This window comes from Protopterus annectens, chromosome 5.part1, assembly GCF_019279795.1.
Source record: "Protopterus annectens isolate FY-2018-M chromosome 5.part1, PAN1.0, whole genome shotgun sequence".
Lineage (NCBI taxonomy): Eukaryota > Metazoa > Chordata > Ceratodontiformes > Protopteridae > Protopterus > Protopterus annectens.
In genome coordinates, this window is record NC_056736.1 from 367,052,450 (window position 1) to 367,071,717 (window position 19,268).

Sequence of the window (19,268 nt, forward strand, 5' to 3'; positions counted from 1 at the left end):
GAGAGAAATTTAACTGAATATAAAGAAAAGGTAGAGGTTTTAGTGGGGGTAGGAAGGACAGATAGGAATACTGCAACATGGAAGAAAAGGAAATTATGGCTATGGTAAGATTTTACATAAACTATTCTATGTCCTGTTCTCATGTTGCAGTATTCTAAACACGAGGCAAAGTACCAAAGCTCAGCCTGTGTTACTGGTGGTGACAGAAGAATCACTTAAACCATGCAGGGTGGCTTTTGCAAAGCCTGCCCTAGCCTTGGAGATGCAGTCCAGTGCACACTTTCACCAAACATTATAAGCTGAAGATAATGTGGCTGCCTCTAGGATGTCAGTATCTAAACTTTGAAAAAAAAAAGCCCCTGACCCAGCCCTGGTAGAGTGGTCCCTCACAGCACAGGGAAGGTTTTGTCATGGAAAGAGTAGCAGAAGATAATGGTGTTGGAAATCTAGGAATAAATTGTTTGGAGACCGCTTTCCCACAGCCCTGGGATGAAAAGAAACTTGTTACTTATTCTTAGTCTTGTCCAGACAAAAAAAGTTGCCTGTGCACATCAAGGAATGGAGCACACATTCTGTGAAGGAGGAAAAGGTGGGCAAGTGGATTTATTTGTTAAACAAAAGTTTGACCACTTTAGATTAAACAAACGTTTGACCACTTTAGGCATGAAGGATGGGCTTGTGTGGCGTGACCTTATCTTTATGAATCGGGTATGGTGGGAAAGCCATGAGTGCCTAATTCTGAAGCCCTCCTAGCCAAAGTCAGGGCTACTAGAAGCACAGTTTTCCAAGTGCACATCTTCAGGGAAGCTGACTCTGCTGGGTCTAAAGGTGCATTGTTGAGTTTGTCTAGAACTTAATTCAGTTCCCAAGGGGGGGGGGGGGGCATTCTTGGTGGCCTGATATGCATCACACTCAAGAAAAAGCTTTACCTTTAATCTGAACAGCAAAGGCAGATTGAGGTAGGCATGCGGAGACCGCTGATAAATGGACTTTCACAGAGGAATATGAAAGTTCAGAAGTTCACACGACAAACTAAGAGGTTCATCTGCCTTTAAAGGATCTAGTTTGTGGAGACCAATTGGAGAACCTTGTCTCTTTAGACAGGTAGGATCTCCTGGGTAGTGGGCTTCCTGGTGGTCTGCAGGACAAACCATATCCCGAGTAAAGGTGTCTAAAAGGGACTAGAAGCTTCATCCACAGGGTCAGTTTGAGGGTTTGTAGGTGTGGGTGGATAAGATTCCTTCGGTTGTGCGATGAGGTCCACTTTGTGAAGTAACTTGTGGTGATTACTCACAGCTAGTGAAAATAGGGGGAACGGAACCAATGATGCCTTTGCCAAAAAAGGAGTCACCAAAGAGACTTTGGGATTGTCCTGTTGAATCTTCTGTAGGACTTTCTGTAAGAGTGGGAATGCATAAAGAAACATCCCCTTCCAGGAACAGAATGTATCCACCCTCCATGCCTGAGGAGAGGGGGTCTGTGCAGAACAGCTGTAACTGCCTGTTCCGAGGGGAGGGAAACAGGCCTATGAGGTATACCCCACTGGTGGACCAACTAGAAAACATCCTTGTGCAACATCCATTTGTGGTTCAGAGATATTGACCTGCTTAACAGCATCTGCCTGAACATAGTTTTGTGATGGAAGGTAAACTGCCTGCAGCATTACCTTGGAGAGGGCGGCCATTTCCCAAGCTTAGCTAGCCAGCCTGCAAAGTAGGTAGGCTTTTGTTCGCCCTTGTTTGTTGATGTACCACAGGACTGTGGTGTTTGAAATTTTTACAGGTCCTGGATGAATAAAAGAAAAGAACGTCTTTAGGGCTAGGATAATGGCTGCCATTTCCCTGATGCTTGTATTTTTTTTTCCATTTATGGTAGTCGCAACATCCCTGAACCTTCAAGGCCATTCATAGTTGCTCCCCACCCCAGGTCTGATGCATGTGTAAATCTGTTGATCCGCAGGGAGAGGTTGTAGAGGCAATCCTGGGTTCAGGTGAACTTGCTGGATCCACCAACAAATCTTAGACATGGAAGGGAATCTGAAATGCTAATGGATGGGTGTGTTGGGACCAAACATTCTTCAGGTACCAATGAAACTCATGTGTAGCCTGGCTAGGGGCAGCATTGGAAGTCTGGCTGCAAGTCCAAAAGGTGTAAACTCCCTGGCCAAAATGCTACGGCTAGTAGTAAGTCCTTCAAGTAGGTTAAAAATTTGACTTTCTGGAGGGAGGGCTTCATAAGATCTGTCCTTACTCTGCACCCCAGGAACACCTGATCTTGTGAAGGGGGTCAGGGAGGACAGGAGCTGGTTGATGAAGCTTAAGGCTTCTAGGAGGGAAATGGTGAAAAGTGCCTTTGGAGGGTATATAGATGATCTGCCTGGATAAGATCGTTCAGGTAAGGGTAGATAGAAAGTTGTGCAAAATCCATAACCATAGATGTCCTCTTCCATGTTGCAGCATTCATCACAACGGTTTTCTCCTTTTGCTACCCGAACGTCTGGCCAGTATACAAAAGTTTTCAGTCATTGTATGGTGCACAAGTTTGACGTGGCTAACGTGGGCCATAAAGTGATGTCTGTATGCACTAGTCAGAACCAGTCCTAGCAAGGGCAATGCCAGCCCTGTGCCCTATTCCCATGTTGCAGTAGGGCACATGGGCAAGTGCCAAAGCTCACAGTGAGGAAAGGGGGTGGTGGTCTAGAGGCAGTCTCTAGGAATCCATGAAGGATAGCCATGGTAAAGCCCACCCTGGCTCTGGAAATATGGTCCAACTTGTAGTGTTTGAAGGTGTGCACTGATGACCAAGTGGCTGCTTCAAAAATGGTAGAAGTGTCCAAACCTCTGAAGGCTCCTGAGGAGGAAGTTGAGTGTACTTTAAAAGTACCTTGCAGGGATTTCCCGTGGAATTGGTAGCAGATGATGGCGTTGGAAATCCAGGTTGAAATAGTTGGTTATTGCCTTCCCCAGGGCCCTGGGATGGAAGGAGAGAGCTGGTCAGCCTGTCTGATGGATTGGCTTTGTGCAGGTAAAATCCAAGTTGTCTGTGCACATCCAGGGAATTGAGTACTGTCACTTTCCCCCTTTGAGTTAGGGAAGGGGGGAGGAAGGTGGATGGCTTGATTTAGGGAAGTATACACTACCTTGGACATGAAGGGTTGACTCCAAGAGTAACCCTGTTGGAATACCAGGAAAGGTGGAATAGCACTGAGGGCTTGTAGCTCAGACTTCTGGCTGAGGTAAAGGCCACGAGCAAGTTTCCCATGTATAGTGTTTTAGGGAAGCTTTGTATGCCGGCTCAAAAGGGGGCAGTGTAAGCTTTTCAGAACAGTTGAGATACCAGGGGGGTGTCAATGGCTTCTTGGGGGGCGTCTCAAGTGAAAGACCCCTTTAAGTAACAACTTGGCTGGTAGTCTGGACACCAGGGGGATCCACATGAAGGTAGGCTGAAGTGGCAGTCAAGTAGGCTTTAATGGAAGAGTAGGCCAATCCTGTCTGCAACAGTTCACACATGTAAGACTGAACTAGAGGTCTCACTAGCAAGCGGGTCCAATTGCCTTGACACCATACAGAAAATCTTCCACTTAGAAAGGCTAGATTCTTGTATTTGATTTCATGGCCTCCTGCAGGACAGTGAGCAAGTCCTCATTGTAAAGAGGTCTGAAGAGGACCAGAATCCTATCCGCCACAGGTTGAGGTGCAGCATCTGCCACTGTGGGTGGATTTGGGATCCCTTGTGCTGTGCGAGAAGGTCCACTCTGAGGAGCAACTTCTGGCGACTGCCTTTGGATAGTTATAGTATTAGGGGGAACAAATGCTGTCTTGGCCAATAGGGAGTCGCCAACAAAGATTTTTGTTATGTCCTGCTAAATCTTCAGGAGGACCTTCTGTACAAGTGGGAAGAGGGGGATGCATAGAGAAACTTTCCCTTTGAGATTGAGACTGTATATGTTGCCACTGCCTGAGGGCGTGGAAGCCTGCTACAGGAGCAAGGAGTTGCCTGTTGGAGGAGGCAAACTGGTCTATTTGAGGTGTATCTCATCAGTGGACCAGGTCCAGGAAAAAACATACCTGTGCAGCATCCATTCGTGGCTAGTGATGGATTTGTCGAGAGTCTGCCTGGGCATTCTGCAGTGAAGGAATGTAGACTGCCTGCAGGCCAACTCCCTGAAAGGTGGGCAGTTCCCACACTAGGAGAGCTAGTCTGCAAAGCCCCCCCCCCCCCATTTGTTGATACCACAGCACTGTGTTATTTGTGTAAAGATCTTTAAAGGTCCCTGTCAGACAGGTTTGGAAAGCCCAAAGAAGCAGAATTGCCCTAATTTCTTGGACATTTATGTTTGTGGGGCTCTGGCCACAGTCCCTGCACTTTGATGGCCCAGAGTTGCTCCAATGGCATAAGAGTGCATGATCTTGAGTTGGGGTGGCCGGAGAGTAACACCTGGGTTGAGGTTCACTTGCTTCAACCATCACTGGATTTCTAGTTTGAGGCAAGGCAGCAGGGGAAATCTGTACTCAAAGTGGTGAGTGCTGGGTCCAGACTGACCTTGGGTATCATTGAAACTTCCTCATATGGAGTCTTGCCAACGGTAACATGGGGATAGTGGCTGCCAAGTAGCCCAGGAGCCAGAGTACTGCCTTGCTGTCAGTTCTGTTTGAAGGACCAGAAGGTGGTGTCAAGCTTTCCACCTTTTGCTGGGTAAAGTAGGCTCTCACGTCTGTGCAAATTCTGCACCCCAAGAAGACTGAAAAATAAAATGGGACTCATAAAACAAAAAAGTTGCTTTAGAATAAATTTCTTTAAATCTTTGCCTAGCTGGGTTGGTCTGGTACTTTTTTACCCCAGGAAGACTGTCTTGAGAAGGTTCCAGCTGGGATTTTGGGAAGTTGATATGAAATATCCCAGGGAAGTGGCAAGTAGTAGGTGTTGCTGGAGGCTTTCCTCGTGGTCTGCTTGTACAAGCAGGGCATCCAGATAGGAAAATATCTGGGATTCCTTTTGTTCTACAAAAGGCAATAACGAGCCAGACATTTGGTGAATACCCTGGGTGCAGTGGAAAGCCCAAATGACAAGGCAAAGAATGGAAAGTGAGAAGGGCCCACTGAAAGCCTCCGGTATTTCCTGAAACTGGGCTTGATTGGGATGTGAAGATAAGCATCCTATGAATCCTTGGGGTAGTAGTAGTGGGAAGAGAGTTGGCAAGGTCAATATCCTGAAAAGTAGGAATGTGAAGGAAGAGGATGAGAAGATCTCTCCAGAGAGTCTTCTTGGGACTAGGAAAATCCTGGAGTAGAAACTCCTCACTTTTGCAGCCAGCAGCATTGCTTCGAGGGTGCCTTGGTCCAGTAGGGCTTGTAGGACTGGCTGCAATAGATATAGCAGTTTTGGAGGTTGTGATATACCCTTTTGTTTGGGGGCATAAGCCAGGTCAAAGTACCTGTTTTGAATGACTGAAAGGACCCATTTGTCTGTTGTGATGGTTGTTCACACAGGAAGACAGTGAGACATTAACAGAGGGAGAGAAGGAGGGGGTGGGGGTTTTAGAGATGGCAGGTAGTCTACCTGCCCTGAAAGGGTGGCCTCTGGCTAGAGGGGGGAAAGCTCTAGGAGGATGGGGCTGCTTCCTGTTTTTTCTAGACCTAGTGGAAGCAGCAGGGCAAGAGTGCTTTCTAATAAACTGAGTTTTAGCAGGGTAGTTCCTTTGGAACTTTGGGATGGGGGAGACTAGTAGGCGTTTAAAATCCTGCATCTTCCCCCTTTTTTGCTGTAGTGACTTAAGCCACTTTAGTACCGAACAAAGCTGTTTGGTTCAGAGGGGCATCAGTCAGCTTTACCCTAAAGTCATCTGGAATGTGCTGGAGATGTAGCCATGAGTATCCTCAAGGAGATGCTGATGTCGCTGACCTAGCTGAGGCTTCAGCAGCATCATAACTGCACTTTGAGTGCCTGGTGACTTGGGAGAGGAGAGCCAGAAGGGAAGACCGTGAAGCTTCGCTATCAGACAATTCCTTGGTGGCTTTCTCTAGGAGATGAGGTATATTTAGCCATGTGCGTCTGGTTGTTTGTAGCCCTTGAAGGCCAGAGTAGCAGAAGTGTAAATTCTTACCCAGATGCTCCATGGTTTTGCAGTCTGTCAGCAGGGAGAATGGTGTTGTGCAATAGTTTAAATGCCTTATTTCTTGATAAGGAAATTGTGGCAGGGTCAACTGGAGGACATTTAAGATGCTTGGCAGTTTCAGGAACTTCATAAAATCAGGCCTGGTGGAGCATGGGGTTGTGAATCAGATTAAGGATGCTGAGACTGCATCCAGGAAGGCAGGAAGAATCGGTGGGACAGTAGTAAAGGTTGGGGAAGCCATCTGAATGAGGCAATTTCTTTTTGAACCTAAAGCCATTTCAGAGGATTCACACTTAAAATACTCATCTTGGCAATGGTTTCCCCAAAGGTCAAATCCTCAGCTGGGGAGTCAGGGTCAATGGATTCTTCCTCTGGGGAGCCATACCTCAAGGGAGAAGGAAGTTGAGGTATAAGAGCAATTCCTCAGATGAAGAGATTCTCTTCCCTCATGGATGGGGTCAGATGTTTAAGGCCTTTGCCTCTGGAGGAGGCATTGAAAAAGTCCCTGTAGTGGAAGGATGCAAGGCCATAAAGGCATTAAACTTTGGTTTAAGGCCTGCCAATCAGGCATGCTTTCAGAAAAGATGAACTTCCCTTTTTCCTTTCTGAAGACCGGCAGGTGTCTGAAGGGAGGAAGGTCTGAAATCAGGCGACTAACGAATTGGAGGGGATCTAGAGGACCTACTGGAATTGCTGCCCCCCCCCCAAGCACAGTCTGTAAAGCCTCAAGGGACATGCCCTCTGTGTGGGATTGTGCAGCTTCCAAAGTACCTGTTAAATCCGAAGAGGTGGAGCGTAGCTCCTCTACCAAGCTGACTGACGCAGGTTGACTGTCAAATAGGTGCAGCGGTAGAGGTAGGCCTGGTAGTCTTGGCCTTTTTAGGTAGTTTGGCAGATGCATCAGCAGGATCCTCCATACCCAAGGCTATATGCTTTAGTCATTGATTTTCCAAGTAGAGATTGAGGGGCTGTAGACAGCTGCGCAAGGTTGAGCACAAACGCCTGACAAATGGAGGCCTTGTAGTCATGTGACAGACCTAAACAAGAGACGCTGATCATGGAAGTCTCTGTGGGGTACCTGCCTGCCACACTTACCCTTTCTGGATGACATGAACAGGCATTAAATAAAATAGTGACTGAAACGTTCCCCAACAGGGCACTTATCTGATTTCTCTTAATCAGATGGGCAGGATGGCAGGAAGACCCGACGTTTGACTGGCAGCTGAGAAATTCCGAGGGCTGGTGCGTGCAGACATCACTTTGGCACTGGTGATACAAAGATGCTTCCAGTCCTGCAACTCTGCTTTTCTCTTGCAGGGTCTTTTACCAAGAGTTTACCAAAAAGAAAATTTTCAAGTGGAGCATCCATAATTTTACTCAAAATCAGGCAAAGGTTGTAACCTAAGCCAGGAATACCTCTGAAGAACAGAAGCAGATCTAGACAATGCTTCTGCAGCATCATAGCTGCATTTTAGAGTGCCTAGAGACATGTGCAGTTGAAGAAAGGGTAGAGGCAACATGTGCTTTGGAGGAATCAAGAACAGCATTAAGTTGGTCCAAGGCCTGGGAAATGAGAACCAGGGCATATTTCACCATAAGGGTTTGGTAGCCGTTGGCTGATTGCCAGGGTGGAGGACGTATAAATTCTTTCATAACCAGTCAAATTTGCTGTGATGGAAGCAGAGGGAATCTGTCTGGATTGCCTGCCCAGTGCGATAGCAATCACAGCATGGTCTGCCAAGGGGGGGTTAATGAAAAATGTAGTTGTCCGGTACTTTATTACAATGTCTCTGGTGCAGATGGCTAAGAATTAGCAGCTTTGGAGGATGATGCAAAGGCATCCAAGTATGCAGGGATGACTGAGGGAGAAGGGGATTCCATCTGGAGCAGCTCATCTTTTTGAACCTCATTTGAGAGAAATCCCACTTTACTCATTTTGGTAATTGTTTCCTCAAATGCAATGCCTCCTGGTGGGGAATCACCTAGGGAGTCCTCTTCTGGTGATCAGTATCTTAAGGGGAGGCTAGTTGCGAAGTATAAGAAAGGGACTCCGAAGGGAAAGATTAGCCTCCTAGAGTTTGAGGCAAGGGGGGCCAAGGATGCAGGCCTGATGGCCTGGAAAAGAGATTGGGAAAATGCTTGCCAATCCAGGACACCCTCTGAGGAAAGTTTAGTTTTTTTGCTTTGAGCAAAGGCATCCTAGGTCCAGTCTGCAGAGGCATAGGCCTAGGATCCAAGCAAATAGTAGGAATTGATTAAGTCTCCTAAATAGAAGCTGGCCAAGAGCATTTGGGCGAACCTGCTCCCTCTCCCATCAGAAACTGACATCTGTATAACATCTGTGGATGTGCCGGTCAGAGAAACTACGGCAGTGTCCAAAATTGAACCAGACATACCTCAGCCCCTAGCTCGGCAGCTGACTGGACGTCTGAATCCAGAGGTGCAGGCACTCCATCCTTTAAACTTTGGCCTTTTCCTTAGGCAGTTCAGCTGACACCCAGAGTTGCTTCCATACCCAAGGCTAGTCTTGGTTCTCAATGAAAGGATCAAGGACCACTAGATGGCCGTGTAGTGTCTTCACAACAAATGACCAGCAAATAGAGCAGGATTTGTAGTTGTGGGAAGGTCCTAAGCAAAAGAGGCAGAGATTGTGCCTGCCTGTGCAGGATTTGACGTCTGCACTTACATTTTCCCTTTCTAGATGACATGGATGGAATGAGCTAACAATTAAGCAAAGAATAAAAATCAGAACTAGAAAAAAATTTCCCAAATGGGTTACTTTTAGATGCCTTTGGCGCAGAGCAGAACAAGGTGACATTCAAGTGGCGGCAGAGAAGTTCTAAGGTCTGTGCATGCAGACGTCACATGCACCTTACAGCAGACAGGCTAAGCTTTTGTATATGGGCCAGATATCTGGGTGGTCTCAGGCAGAGGATCCCTCATGTTTAGAATACTATAACATGAGAATAGGAGGATATCAGACCTAAGGGCATCTGTAGCAGTGTCTAAAATGGACAATAAAGCTGCTAAGGGAGAACCAGCTCCATGGGTTTAAGAAAATCAAAGCCTGAATGAATTACCATTGTAATGTGAGACTGATTATACCAGTGAGGAAAGTGAAAGTTAGACCAGGAGATACTACAGACTTCCAGTGCCTGCATTTTATGGTACCACAAGACAAACCTGATAACCCCTCTATATAAATCCTCCAGCGACCCACACCAGCTGCGTCAAATCTGCTGATGGTGGAAATTAAAAGTTATGTACTTACTATAACTTGTAATCTGTGTTGTCCATTTTCCATTCTTCCTCACAAATGGGTCTAGGATCCAGATCCTCTGATCTTACTCTGCCACTTATACAAGATCTCTACCTATACTCAACTTCTCAGAGTTTGTTGCCTAACTGCTCACCTGTTCTAGAAACAGACACTGGAAAGGCTGCATGAGGCTCACACCAGGAACTTCCGTCATCCGACAGATGCTTCGTAGTGACAGGGCCAGGGGATGGTTGAGAGAGAAAGGCAAGAATGAAAATTGACACAGATATCAAGTTGAGGCAAATACTTTAAATCTGATGCTTTCCTTTTCATCCTTCGCCATGACTGGGTCGGAGTTTCCAGCTGCAACTCTCAGGAGGCCCTATGGAGGGTATATGCTGGAGCACTGTTGAACCAAAGGAAGCTGTCCAATTTGTAAAGTGCAATAAAGGTACAAGTCTTGGACCAAGTGGCTGCAATGCAAATAGTAAAACAGATATTCTTGAGGAAACTGCAGAAGTAGCCATGGATCTAGTGGGAATGAGCCCTTAGAGAATGAGGCAATTCCAAAATGATACACAGTCAGTAATCCATTTAGGCTCACAGGTAGACACTAGGCTATTGGCCCCAAGGCCTATATAAAAGCCTAGCCAAAAAGGTACCCTGGCTTTGCCACCCAAGAAAATGTTCCTGTGCCCCTGTCAGGCAGAGCCACAGAGGATCTCAGGGGTGAATTTCCTACATACAATATACAATCATTTAAATATTTTTTCTTTGGAGCCAACATCCTGGCAGGTTTGTTCGAGTATGTTCCGTTTATTGTGGTGACAAGGTTTAGGTCCCTAAAGCGTGTAGCTCGGAGGGATTGGGATTTCTTTAAGTGGAGCATGGCCAACAGCTCTGGGTTTGACATAGCTTTCTGTGTTAGGCAGAGATCACCTCTGGGTAGAGGATATGCGAAGAGTAAAGCTAGAGTTTGAGACGTCTGCATAAGGCATCTGTTTGAGGCCAGTAATCCTCAGAGGTATTTCTGCGGCCTTTACAGTTGAGGTGTTGTGATTTACATACCCAAAAGGGGTATTGTACTCTACAACAGGAGTAATGAGTGACTAGTATAGGGGAACAATTACCTTTGGGACAGTAGTTCCCAGGGTCTGTGGTGGCTCCCCCTTTGTGGAGTGGGAAAACAGTCGCTGTGCGCCATTCAGTGGGCACAAAGCCTGAGGTGAGGCTATGATTGAACATGGTGCTTAGAATGGGGTGCCAGCTCGTTCAGTAGTTCGTGTAGAATGCAGCTTGGGATGTTGTCAGGTCCCATGGATGCTGCGTTTTTGGCTTTGGAGAGAGTGGTTTTTACCGGTGCAGCCGTGATTATAGGAACTTTGCATTCTTCCGGTATAGAGATGGGGTCTTTAGGGGGTGAGAAAGAGGTGAAGTTAGCACAACCTGCCAGGATGTTGGCAATATCAGTTGGTTCTGTATATTTAGTGCCATTGTGCTGCAACTCTGAGCAGATCTTGACAGCTATAGAATGCTTTGTGGTTTTTAGAATCAGTGGCGATTTTCATAACTAGCTTTGGAGGATTTTGTGGCATCTCAGCTTCTTACTGAGGCTGACCAGGGAGTTCCTCCAATCATGGGATTTTACTCTTTTGCAACAAGTTTTTTTCTTCTGTTGTAGAGTTTACGGCAGGGGACCACCAGATTGGCCTTTTTTTGGAGGGTAGCACAATCTATGCACTTGTGTAAGTACTTATAAAGTGCATTTGTGTAGGATTCAGTTGTACCTCTGTTGTCCATCTGCATGGGTGTCGTGAAGTTTGTCACTTCTGTCTTAAGCATGAAGTTGGCTTAGATTTTTTTTCCCCCCACAGTCGTTGGTGCTGCAGTAGTGTTGTCGCCTCAGAGTAAGATGCTGTCCGGTTCGATTCTCAGCTACAGCGTCTTATGCATGGAGACATGCGTGAATGGGTGTACCTTCGTTGAAGGTTGTGCGTCAGGGCTGGTAACTCTGCATGTAAAAATCAGCTACCAATCATTAGCAGACCGGAGTTCTGCTGTGGCGACTCCTAACCAGGAAAAGCCAAAAGACAGTAGTTTCCCTAATGGTGGGTGGGGCAGGATGTCTAGGGAGATTAGCTTGTGGTTGGATCTGACAGAGGATTTCACCTCTGGTGTGGAATACTGGTCGCCCACATTTCCAATCAAGAAAAGTTCCACGGACCACCAAGGCTAAAACCAAATATTTATTCCTACATTAGCGCTTTCAGGATAACCCCTTCCTCAGACGTACAACACAATAGTGCAAACCCACAGTCAAATCAGTACTAAAAACCAATTACAGTCGATTAAACAAGGTCTCTGCCTTTTTAAAATAGGCTTCAAAGGCACTACATTAAACTCTTGTTTTGTACATCTGAGGAAGGTGTTATCCCGAAAGCGCCAAGGTAGGAATAAATATTTTGCAGCCTTGGTGGTCCGTGGAATTTTCTTCTTGGTTAGCTATTTTTTGAAGTTCGGACCATTGGTTCCTTCATCCTGGTTAAAATTGTCCATGTTGGTAATGACCAGGTCTAGAATATTGCTGCCCCTGGTGGGGGTGTGGATAAGTCGTTGGAATTTATGAATTCCAGAAAATGTTAAGCAAAAGAGTTGGTACACTAGTAGTTTTCCCAGTTAATGGTGGGGTAGTCCAAATCGCCCATTCGGGTGTTGGGTTGTACCCTAATATTTTCCAGTGTATCAAGAAATGAGTGGAGATCCTGGGACATGGTGGGGATCTGTAGCAAGTTACAATTTGGATTGTAGTCTTGCCCAGAGTTAGTTGCACTTGAATATCGGATGCATTATGCTGAGCAACTAGCCTGGACGTGTGGATATACTTAATGAATATGCACACGTCTCTGCCTTTAGTGCTTCGGTCCAAGTTATGTGGCTGAAAGGTGTGGTATGAATTATAGCCTAGTAATGCATGGACGCTCTCTGGAGCCTTGAACCAATGTCGATGTTCTCAAATTTAAGGAGTGCCTCTAGTGAGCAAATTTTGAGGTTTAGACTTCTAGCACCGAGTAGCATTACCCTCAGATTTTGCTTGCTTGTACCAGTTATGGTGGTGAATTTGTCATTTCAACCTTGCCTAAAAAAGCACTATAGGGGTGACAAGAGCCTTAGCCAGTATCCAGAATCCCAAGGGCAACATGTGCAGGCCATCGCTGGCAAAGCATCATGGTCTGTCAATCATGTCATCCCAGGCAGACATACTGGATCCCCTTAGAATGACACCAGAAGCTTAGCCAATTGTTGAAGTCAAATAATTTTGTCCTTGTACTGTGGCACTTTGGGTGATGGCAGGATGCTACTCAGGGCTAGGGTCATACCTGCCTGGGCTGCAAGATCAGAGAGCTCCTCCAGGTCTTCTCATATAGTCTAGGGAGGTACATCTCAAGTCATTCACACCAACATGGACAATGTCATATTTCTACTTGTGGAGTGACCTATGTGCACGTTATGTGGTGGATCCTGGTACCAGACAGGCAGCTGACAGTACTTTCTCCTTGTTTAGCCTGATGAGCGGAACATCAGTGTGCCTGACTATAGAGTCACCTATGACTAGAGTGTTGGGTATGTTATGCCTTATGGGCTGTGGTTGAGTGGTACACAGTTTGTGGACTCATTTGGGTTGTGTTGGGGGTGGAGGTTGCTTGCGTTTCTTTGGAGGTATGTTGCTTGGGCAAATATTTGACCGCCCCCACGAATGTAGGTGTGTGTGTGTGTTTCAGTGGTATAGGTTTTGAGGGACCATGTGATGAGGGTGGCATGGTGCAAGTGTTTACCTTCGCCTCAACTGTCTAGTCCAGTCTTGGGTGAAGAGAGCTTTGCTTCCAGTTTGGCTATTTAAAGTGCATCTCTCTCAGGTTGTACTGCTGGGTGGTAGGAGAAGAGGGTTGTCTGTGTACATGAGGCAATTGCTGCATTGCCCCAAGATGCCCAGATTCATCAGGTAGACATGAGAAAGCATCAGTAACGGTAGCAAATGAGCAAACTGATTTAAATTAACCAATAAAAAGCTAAAAACTGAGCCCCGTTACAGCAGTCCTCAAACAAGTTTTAACTGCACACTCCTGCCACTAGGGTGCAGGGGAACCTTCGCCAAAAAAAAAGATGGCCTTGATTAGTGCTCAAGTTAAACAAAGCTAGATTAGCAGGTCTGAATTTAGTCTATGCTACAGCAAACAAGGCGTACCAATTTCAGAAACTGTTCATATAAGCAGGCACAATAAGCCTTTAACCAGAAGCTCCCAGCTCAGAAGGGCAGAATCTACCCTCCTCCCACAAGAGTGCAGACCAGTAAAATAAATGGCCCGAAGCTAAAGTGCTTCAACCAGAACTGATATACACTTTTAGAACAGACACCAAGCCTTCAATCTGCAACTCCCAATTTAGAAGGATGTAAGCTACCTGCCCTACCACAACAGTGCAAACCACAAACCTTAATGCAAAACTGGTCTGAAGCCAAGTGCTTAAACCAAAAGGCTTAGAATAACTTACAATTTAATCAGGCTAACAAGCAATAATAAATGCAGCAGAATAAATACAATAGAGTATTTTTAAGAGGCAAAAGCAAAATAAAGTGCAATTTTTTGTTAGTAAAGTGCAAGGAGAGAGGAAGGAGTAGCAGAAGAAAAATTCAAGGTTACAAACCTAAGTGGGTTGGTCTTCTCAAATGTTCTCTGTATTAAGTAGAGTTAACACTAGACTGGGAGGGGTCTCCAAGATCAATTTACTGTAGGGTGGGCAACTGCAAAGCCACCAACTATACCACCACAATAGGGTGGGAGGGACGTTAAAAAACGGTTTCAGGACAGATGAGAAACAGAAATCAATGCCAGAAAATATATAAAATAATTCAGTCAGGCAAAATTAAGACAATGCAGAACTCTGAAAGGTTAAAATGCCAAGAAATATACTCAGTGATATATTCCCAGATTGTTTGAGAATCACACTTCAGCCAGAACACCAGGAGTTTCAGTGTATGCCTTAAAAGGTAATTTCCAAGATTTAAACCCAGAACCCTGTAATAAGCCACCTATCAGAAGTGAGATTTGAACCCACGCCTCCATAGAGACCAGAATTCCCAACTGGACAGTGATTTTGGAAACTGCTGGACTCAAGTGGTCAGGGGAAAAGGATACAAAGAGCAGAGACTTGCTGTACTGTTTTGTGAAAATAAAACAATTGTCTGAAGGGGTGGGTTTGGCACAATGGTTAAGGTCATCTCACAGACGCAAGGTACAGGGCTTTATTCTAACCTGTGGACACTGGCTAGGCTTAAAATAGCCCTTCAGGGCAGTTAGCCTAGTATTCACTTAGGGAGTTGGTATAATGGTTAAGGTGTTTACCCCACAGACAAGGTAGAGAGCTCAATTCTCACCCTTAAAATTGAAATTCACACACCTACGAACCTAAGCATGTATTTGCCCTTATTGGCAAAGTTTGGAAAGACAACTGGTAACTGGATGGACTGATTAATGTTGGTCTCTGTAGCCACTTTAGGCAGAAAAGGATTGGTCTGTAGGGACACCCTTTGTGGAAAATGTAAGGGTGCTCAGTTGATAAAGCTTGGAGCTCAGAAATTCTTTGAAGTAATAGCTACTTCAGAGTTTTCCAAGAAAAACTTCATATGCAACTGTCTGCCTGTTCACAAAGGTTTCAGAATTGAACCATGAAGGACCATAGTCAGATCCCCAGAAGTATCCTTTATTGGAGGTCTGAGGAAAATTCCCTTCATTACAGCTTTACAGAACCTGGAAGAAGCCAGGGAGGATTTGTTTCCTGTGTGTAAGTTGGAAATGGCAGCCAGAAGTGTGACAAACTACAATTTCCTTAAGGCTAGAGAGAAAGGATGGCTGAAGCAGGTGCTGAAAAGGGGTCAATATTCGGTTTGGAAGCCCAAATAGAAAACAAGTTTCCATTTGCTTCTGTAGACTTCTTGGTGGTCTTCGGGGAGTCCAAGATCATGTCACAAAATGGGGAAGTGAGCCTGGACCATCTTACTATCACTGAAAGTGGAGAAACCCATGTGGTCAGTTTGAGGGTGTGGAGATTGGCATGTCAAATTTGACAGACAAGAGATCCTGAGTTAGCTCCAGTATCCATGGAGGATGCTTCAAATGAGACCAGAGGAAGGGGAACCACACCCGATGCCAGAAGGGGCAATGAGGATGACGGAACTTCAGCCTGCCTGATTTCTGCAGAAGCTTCAGGATCAATGGAAGAGGGGGGAACACAGGAGACTGGGGGATCCAATCATGAACCAGAGCATCCCTTGGAGAGTCCCCCAGAGGGGGAACAGAGCGAAGTACTTGCACTTATTGAAGGGAGAGGCAAACAGGTTGCAGAAAGGTTGGCCCCCAGTGGCTGAAAATCATATTCGCTACTGTGAGGGACCAATTATGAGGAATCAAAATGGACTCACTAAGTCTACCAGTGTGCTGGTTTTCCCCGGTGTTGCAATAAGAAAGCTGTATGAAGAGATTGTTCATTCCCAGACCCTCATGGCTTTTACACTTGTAGGAACGGGTTCCTCCTTGTTTATGTACCCGACTGACATTGCCCTTATGGGCTGTAACTGTCCCTAGAGAAAGGCTTGCAACGTTAGGACTGCTCACTAAAGACATTGATATGCAACTTTGTCCCCAAGGGGGACCACATGCATTGGACCATCTCCATGAAATGCTCCCCCATCCCAGTTGGGAAGCATCCATGGCTACTGAGGGAGGGAGAGAAAGGTCTGCGCAAAAAGAGGTCTGATTCACAAGTGAACATGACGTTTGTAAACTGAAGTTTTATGGGAAATTATAGAAACTGGTAAAGAATGGACTACTGAACTGCCAGTGTCCATGGAAAGATTCACATACAGAACCTTGCTAGATGAACTAGGAGAATGGCAGCTGACACTGACCAAAGAGCTTGTAACACTAGTTCTGCTGGGTGATGACACCAAGTCCTGCACCTGATTTCTCAATATGATGCGATGAAGAGGTAAAGCCACTTTAGTATCCAATTGAGTTCCTATGAACTTCAGAGTCTGTACAGGGATCAGCTTGATTTGGCAAAGTTTATTGCAATGCCTAGGGGGGTTGGAGAGCTACAAGCCAGGGATTACTTGCTTCAGAAATTAAAGCCTGATTGGGGCAGTGAGCAGCCCATCAAGATAGGTAAACTCCTGGAATTAGAGTATCAAGTGAGCTGCCACGACTGCCATGCATTTGGTGAACACCCTGGGGGCTGTGTCGAGCCCAAAGGACAGTGCTCTGAATTGGTAGCAATTGGCTCCCAGCTAAAGCAGACATCTCCTGAAGTGCCTGAATTTGATGCGATAGCACACATCCTGGAGATCTACAGACCACATCCAACCGCACTTATGCAGAAGGGGCAGGACAGACTAACCATTCGGAACTTTGACTTAACTTATTTACATACAGATTTAAATTGCTTAGATCCAGAATAGGTCTTAAGCCCCCCCCCCATTTTCTTTGGCACTAAAGCAGGAATACGTTCTTAACCCTATCTGCTTGGGTGGGACCTCCTGTGTGACTTTTGTAGCAGCTTTTGAATGAGCTGCGCATTTCCTCTGAATGGGTGAAATGTTGGGGAGTTTCCTCCTTTGGACAAGAGGTGGAAGGGGAAAAAGGTATGTAATAACCTCCAGATAGGATATTTAGCACCCGTGCATTTCTCACAATATTTGTCCAGGCATTCAGGTGCAAGGAAAAAGGTGTTTCCAGAGAAGGAAACACTGGCAACACTTCAGGAGCACTGACAGGGTCTATCAGGGAAGTCTCTGAAGCCCTGTTTTTGCAGATCCTCTGTCCCTGGGGTGACAGCTACCATTGAAACTTCTCAACCAAGACGTAGATGAACCAGCCCCAAAAGCCTCCAGGAACAGATTTCTCAGGAGTCTAGGAGGACCCAGCCACCTTTGTGAGATTTTCAGTAAGTCTCCAAAGGAGACAGTCAAGTGGCAATAGGTGGGGCTCCTCCCCCTCAAAATCAGTGTCCTCAGTGAGAGACTCCATATGGGAGTCTACCTCCTCTTACATATTTTCTTCCAAGGCACCTCTTCCTCAGGGTGCTCTGCAGATATCAGAATGGGGAATCCACTGGAAAACATGTGGGACCTCCCTAAGCTGGCTGACCCCGAGGAGCAAAAGTAATGGGCTCAAAGCTTGGAGCCAATGAGGGGTGCGGGGTAGGATCAGAGACTAGACTAGAGAGAATGGCTCTTTTGGAAAGAAAGCCCTTTCTACCACATGGATGACAGACCTGGGGAACCTCTTCCCCCTTCCTCTGAGACAAAGCAACAAAGGGAGGTTGGGGCCAACCTCGAATCCAAGTTGTCTGGAGACGGATCAGATCTATGCAGGGCCAAGTCAGAGGGGAAGGGAAGGACGCAAACTCAACACCAACCTCTTGGATCAGAGACACACTTGGGTCCTAAAGTAGAGCAGGACAGGGGCACTGCCTGATTAGAGGAAGAGCACTTCCATGGCACACCAAACCTCTGGGATCTTGGATCCTGGGACTCCAAAACCCCAGCTTGGATTGGAGAAGACCATCAGATTAGTGTGCTCACAGATCTAAGGGGGGACTGAGCTGGCAGGACCACCATCTGGAACTGAGCCCTAGGGAATCTCTAAATCCTCTCCATGTCTGCTTCTGTCAAACTCTGAAGACCTACATGTGGTGGACGCTGGCCTAAGGTGCTTTGTTGGCATTTGAAATAAGTGGGAAGGCAGAGCCAGAGACACTGGCTTAAATACAAATTCTGGCGTACAGCCTCTACTCATTGGATGAGGGTCTGACCTTTCACAACTTTTCAGACTGTTCCAAGGAAGTTCAGAGATGGTGCATTTTCCTCCGCTCCAAAACCACTTGAGATTGGATTGAGAGGGATTGAGCCCCATCAGGAAGCAATCCTTTCAGGATATTGTTTCTACAATCAGAGGGCCCTCTGATTAAAAGCCGTGCAAACCATGCATGGAGAATCCAGGCGGGCCACTACTGGATAGTACAAGCACTTGTGGGCATCAGAATTAGGAATCCAAAGCCCACAAAAGTGCTCTTAACTTGTAGGCATCTCTAGTGTGGGTTTTTCAGACAAACGCAGCAGATGGGCAGTAACCTCTAAAAAGAAAAGTTTTTTTTAAAACACTAAAGTTCAACTGAAAAGTTTAGAATTTAAGCTACAGTAGATTTTAACTTGAAAAGTTAAATACAAAACAAGTTTTTTTGGTGAAAAATACAAATTTAAAGAAAACTCGAGTGCCAGTCAAGTTCCACAAGTGGTGCAAGGAGGAACAAACAGCAACTGGGGAAAAACCCTAACAGATGAGGGAGGAAGCAGTTAGTACTAGAACCGAGAAAATTCAAAAAGATACTATTACACTCGAGAATGGATCTTTCACCTTGCAGCTATGGCTGCAAACTAGATACAAGCAGTTAGTGTAGAGCATTATGGGTAGACAAAGGAACTAGAGATTTGGATCCAAAGTGTTACACAAGTAGCAGAGTGAGCAAAGAATCGAATCCTAGATGCATTAGTGAGGAAGAATGAAAAGGATGTTAGATTACACTGGGATGAGGGGGTTCGAGATTGCTTCTTGCAAGGTTCTTTGTATTGTGGGTGCACCATCAAGATATCAGTGTCTGGTAGGGAACCTGACAGGCTCTATAAACTTAGAGGTTTGGGGCAGCAGCATGCACGAGGGTTTCCTGTAGACAGGGTCCCGCTTCAGTACTTTTTAACTTATGGATGAGCTTCCCTGGCAAAGGAGGACCTAGAAGAACCTGGAAGGGATTGGAGCAGACTTGAGATCTCAAGTAGGGCACACA

General features: G+C 46.0%; 1 protein-coding gene across 1 annotated transcript in view; it reads right to left on the reverse strand.

The window, feature by feature from the left end:
- RRM1 (ribonucleotide reductase catalytic subunit M1) overlaps window positions 1–19,268 on the reverse strand; it is an 848,556-nt gene that overhangs the window by 43,431 nt on the left and 785,857 nt on the right. The gene's annotated exons all lie outside the window — the stretch shown is intronic.